At 35.8% G+C, this 6037-nt stretch overlaps 1 protein-coding gene across 3 annotated transcripts in view; it reads right to left on the bottom strand.

Moving 5' to 3' along the window:
- Positions 1 to 1325: 1325 nt before the first annotated feature.
- ccdc172 (coiled-coil domain containing 172) overlaps positions 1326 to 6037 on the bottom strand; it is a 321472-nt gene continuing 316760 nt past the window's right edge. For all 3 annotated transcript variants that reach the window (XR_015505476.1, XR_015505477.2, XR_015505450.2), the window contains one exon: positions 1326 to 1924. The gene's annotated coding sequence lies outside the window, so the exon portion shown is untranslated. The remainder of the gene's footprint in view (positions 1925 to 6037) is intronic.

Raw genomic sequence — 6037 nt, 5'->3', positions numbered from 1 at the left:
CGTAACTGTATTTCAGCCCAGGGCCCCAGAGCCTAGATCTGATAAAAACATAGAGAGGTTTTCCAGGCATCTCTTTTTTTTTGATCTGAAAAAGTAGGGTTGAATCTCTGGGCAGATGTCCTTAAAGGGGTCAAATCAAGAGTAATCAACTTTGCCTTGATCTTTGGAGATAAAAGAGTATCCATTCCATGAAAAAAATATTCTATAAACTATTGTAGCGAAAATAACAATAATAATGCAAATATTCCTGTTATATTTCTCTACTTTTAGGCAATACATTTAAATCCACAAATTAGTATTCACATCTGCGTCAACAGCAGGTCGTTTCTAAATACGCAGGGAGAATGAAATAACTGTCTGTACCTAAAGTTTTGAGACATTTTAGTTAAAACAAACACTAGTGGCCGTGACACAACACTTTTACCATAGTGTCTGATTTGAAAAAATAAAATATGGGCACATTTACATCACAGAACTGCCTCTATATGCACATCTGTTCTAACATACTGTAGTAAACATCTGTAGCTAACCCAGAACAGCACTGCACTAGCTATCTCATAATGTACAGAGCACTCTAGTACAGGTTGAATAAATATGAATCAGGGTTTGGAGCACTGTGCAAAAGTGAAAACAAAAATAACTCAATCTGACTTTGAGAATTTTCTCTAATCTGACTCTAATATAAAAAAGTCTTTTTAATCGCATAGCAAACCATAATGAGCAGATTATTATGTGAAAAATGATATATGATGACTAAAATGCACATAAAATCACAATAAATGCCACAAATAAATGCGATGAGAAATGATGATGACACTCAAATATAATATAATATAATATAATATAATATAATATAATATAATATAATATAATATAATATAATATAATATATCCTTTTAATCCTTTTAATAGCAAACCGTGATGAGCAGAATATTATGTGAAAAATAACAGTGACAAATATTCACCAAAAAGCAACTCATCTGCCAGGCTTGGGCCAGAGTTTGTGAGTGTGTGTGTTTTTATATGGATGCAAACTTATGCACAAATGATTCACTTTTCCGAATGGAAGCCCACAGTCAGGGTGCAATGATTTGGAGGTGGAAGGAACAACTCATCTCTGGTCGTTACCGGCAATCAGCTCTGAGACGAGTACAGTCACACTCCTCTCCCACACTCCCCATGGGACCATAAGCACAGTGGGATAAGAAAACCAGGTCCGCTGAAGGGGGTCTCCAACACATGGTTTCTCAGAGTCTGAAGTATAAAGACTGACATTCCAAGAACTCTAACAGTGGAGGAAAACAATGAAAGAAAGATATTGAAAATAAAAGTAAACATTTTCTTTGTATTTATTTGTAACAAAGAGGATACATTACACTGCAACAATGCTTTACTTACTGAAAGCTTGTCTAGTTTCTAGTTCAAATATCAAAATAATATTGCTTATGGTTTGAAATAAGATTTGTTTACTTACCCTGTTGTGTAACAAACAAAGTCGGGTTTCAGTGGATTTGTGGAGCTAAATGCTTAGTGAGACAGGCAATGGTAAAACAGGAACAGACAGAAGCATGCAGGTTTATCAAAAGAGCAGTGGGGTAAAGAGCTCAGGGGGCAAACAAAATAAAACAATTAACAAGGCGAGGGTCAGAAAACAAAGCAAGATAATGGAGACCCACTGACCTGCAGGGTTATATCCAGGGCTTCTTGGAAAGACCCTGGAGGACTAAGATTTATCAGAGTCGTTTAAAAAAAGGCATTGAGTCCATGATGGAAAAACTCTATGAAGATAGAGTCTGGGAGGTCTGATTCAATTGAAATGTCCAAAAATGTGGTCCTCGAGGGTGTTTGTAACTTGGCTGAGCTGACACAGCTGATCTGCTAGACCCATCTTGTGGCCGAGTCTTCTCAAGCTTCAGCTGTCTGTCTGCAATCAAGGAGAGAACTGGAATTGGTGTGTGTGAGTGGTGCATAAGGGGATTTGTGGTTCATATCAGTGGTAGATTTGTAGTTCTCTAGCAATCTGCAATGGTGATCATGACACATTGGAAGATTGTTAACTTATTATTTCCGAAAACAAAGCAATATATATTCACTTGTCAACAGAAAGCATTTAATTCAATATATGTATTTAATAGATAGATACTTTTTTTTAAAGATATTTGGACTAGAAATAGGACAAAAATGTTATTTTTTGCAGTGATTGAAACACAGAATCCCTTGCCTCCTTTTTTCTGATATTTCATTTATTAGAGCAAGCTTTCCATGAAATAATCATATTTGAAATCAACCACATGCAAAGGTGATATAAAAATCCTCTCTCTCTTTCTCTCTCTCTCTCAAACACACAACGCACACACACACAAACACACCTCATTTCCCCCAGACAAAAGGATTATTCTACAGAGCATGATAAGGGTGACTGCACTGGGGCAAACTCTTCCAATTCTCAGATGAAGACACACACGCACATTTCACTCCAGCTCTGTCTCTCTCATTTCACACCTCCGTGTTTGTCTGATGGTGTCCAAACGTCCTTTGGCTCTTTCTGTGCGTGCCAATCCTCCAGAGACATACAAGCCACACAGACGCACAGAGTCTGACACATGCCGTCAGCTTAAACCACAGGCAATCGCAGGTCATCTCGCCTTGACAAACGTGTCTTGGTTGTTTGTCTTGAGCTTAGGTTTGAGCTTTCTGTGTGACTTGTAGCCTGGTTTCCTGACAGCAACAGGATGTTGGCTTAACCCCAACACTATCACTGATGAAATGGCAAATTCTTGCAGAAACTGGAACACTATGCACAGGAAAGCATAAACATAAACAATAAACACTAGGGGTTCTTCATTAGCTTCATTGGTTCCATGGAGAACCTTTAAGATACACATTCATGTTGAACAAAAGCTTATTTTAGTGAAAAAGGATTTTTAAGAACATTAAAATGTTCTTTGGACAAAATGTCCCTTTGGGAAACTTTAAATGGTCCTTCTATTGCACAGCAGTAGAAACTCTCTATTTGAGCTGATTAGTTTTGTGTCTATAAAAAAAATAATGTTGCAAGATTATTGTAGGTTGTAAAAAAAATGCTTTAAAATTGATTTCCCCCACCATGAAACAGCTCTTCTTTTCCATAAAAAAACTACATTTTTATTGGTGAAACTTAAGCTCAGTTGCAATTTGTTTGCTTTAAAATTAAATACAATTTTATTTAACAAAAACTATATGAAATTGTAGTTAATATTCAACAAAAATATATGCTTTATTTTATTATTATTATTATTATTATTATTATTGCTAAATATATTACTACACAATGCTAAAGTGGATGAGAAAAAATGTGTGCAAATAATAATTAAATAATTGAATGCACAAATTAATAATAATTGATACTTTATTCATGTTCAATACACATTTTGGACAAATTAGATAAAATCTTTCAATCCATTTTAAATGTTGCATATATTTTAAAGTATCATTTATTCCTGTTATAGAAGAGCCGAATAATAAAAAAAATATATATATATACAGTTAGGTCCATAAACATTGGACATCAACACAATTCTAACATTTTTGGCTCTATACACTAACACAATGGATTTTTTGAATGAAACAAACAAGATGTACTTTAACCGCAGACATTCAGCTTTAATTTGAGGGTATTTACATGCGCTGTAGGATTTACAATATATGTACCTCCCACTTGTTAATGGTCCAAAAGTAATTGGACAATTGGTATCTAAGCTGTTCCATGGCCAGGTGTTTGTTATTCCCTCATTATCCTAATTACAATGAGCAGATAAAAGGCCCATAGTTCATTTCAGATATGTTATTTGCATTTGCAATCTGTTACTGTGAACTCTCAAGATGAGATTTAAAGAGCTGTCAGTATCAGTCAAGCAAGCCATCATTAGGCTTAACAAAAAAAATAAAATAATAATAAATAAATTAAAAAAAAAAAAACATCAGAGAGACAGCAAAAACATCAGGTGTGGTTTGGAACATTCTTAAATAGGAAAAAAGCACCAGTAAGCTCTGAAACACCAAAAGACTTGGATTAAAACAAATGTGGTGGATGACCAAAGAATTATTTCCCTGGCAATTACCTTCACAACAGTTGGCCAGATCAAGAACACTTTCCAGGAGGTAGGTGTATGTGTGTCAGAGTCAACAATCAAGAGAAGACTACACTAGAGTTAATACAGAGGGTTCACTACAAGATGTAAATCATTGGTGAGCCTCAAAAACAGGAAGGCCAGATTGGAGTTCTAAAAAGGCTTTTACAGTGCTTGAACAACATCCTATGGACAGATGAGATCAAGATCAACTTGTACCAGAGTGATGGGAAGAGAAGATTATTGAGAAGGAAAGGAACTGCTCATGAGTGACTCATCGGTGAAGCATGTGGGTAGTAGTGATATGGTTTGGGCATGTATGGCTACCAATGGAACTGATTCTCTTGTATTTATTGATGATGTGACTGCTGACAAAGCAGTAGGATGAATTCTGAAGTGTTTCAGGCAATATTTCCGGCTCATATTTAGACAAATACTTCAGAACTCATGAACAGCGCTTCACAGTGCAGATGGAGAATGACCCAAAGGATACTGCAAAAGCAACCAAATAGTTTTTGAAGGGAAAGAAGTGGAACGTTATGCATAGGGGAAGTCAATCACCTGACCTGAATCCGATTGAGCTTGTATTTCACTTGTTGAAGATAAAACTGAAGAGAAAATGCCACAAGAACTAGCAGGAACTGAAGACAGTTGCTGTAGAACCCTGGCAGAGCATCGCCAGGAATGAAACCCAGCATCTGGTGATGTCGATGCTCTTTAGACTTTTGGATGTATTTGACTGCAAAAGATTTGCAATCAAGTATTAAAAAGTGAAAGTTTGATTTACGATTATTATTCTGTCAATTTTTTTTGAACCCATAACAAGTTGGAGGCACATTTGCAAACTGTTGTGATTTCTACAGGGTTCATCTGATTTGGATGTAAATACTCTCAAATTAAAGCGGACAGTCTGCAGTTAAAGAACATCTTGTTCATTTCCTTTCTAATCCATTGTGTTGGTGTATAAAACTTAACATTTTAGAATTGTGTCGATGTCCAAATATTTATGAAATTAACTGAATATAAATCAATTGCTTAAACATTGCCACGCATTAAGAACTATCACTAATTTCACCAACTAGCAGTTTGCCAAGGGGTGATTAGTCTTGCTTTTGAGATTCAAGTAAGTATTTTATAATTGAAACCTTTGATCAGTTATATAGTAATATAGGGTTAGGGTTAGGGTATATAACTGGTTCAGTTATACAGTTATGTATAATATATAAAAATACTAAGCATTTTAAGTGTTTATGTAACCAGCCCTATTTTTCATTGCCAAAGGATTGAAATTCACTCCAATATCATTCTAAGATGAAATTTAGTGCTCAAAAATGTGTGTGTGTGTGTACTGAAAACATTTGTTAATATTAGAACTACTCTTTTTTTGTGTTTTAGCAATGTTTTTTCTTTTTTTAATCTAGGATACTAAGTGATCCACAGATGTCTCATATAAAAAAATAAATACATAAATGAATACAAATGAAAGTAAATAAAATAACACTAAAATTGCATGGGCGCCTGTTGTTTCTCCATTCTGACAGACATGTGTCAGAGAGGCAGCACTGTGTGAGAATGTGGGCAGGGAGGAGAGATCAGCTTCTGCGAAAAACACTCGCAGACCAAGGGCACATTCACTAAACAGCACTTTGGCATTGAAATAAAGTCTCCATCTGCCATGTCATCAATTAGAACGGCGTTCTGTCCCGTCTTCCCACCAGACACACTAATAATATACACTAAGCAGTGCACGTTGAGGGATGAAATTAACGTTAGCCCAATTCACAGCCTGTCCAATCGCAGAGATATTTGCATACTTGGGAAGGTCTGGTTTGCAAAGAGCTGCCCCTGTGCTAAACAGATAAGGACATTAAAGCACCGACGAGCCAAGGCTCACTCCCTCTTCCCTCATTAATATTTCCAGGCCTTTT

The sequence above is a fragment of the Danio rerio genome, chromosome 13, assembly GCF_052040795.2.
Source record: "Danio rerio strain M-AB ecotype USA chromosome 13, GRCz13ab, whole genome shotgun sequence".
NCBI classification, from domain to species: domain Eukaryota; kingdom Metazoa; phylum Chordata; class Actinopteri; order Cypriniformes; family Danionidae; genus Danio; species Danio rerio.
The sequence above is the reverse complement of the archived record's forward strand: the minus strand, read 5'-3'. Positions and strand labels throughout refer to the sequence as shown.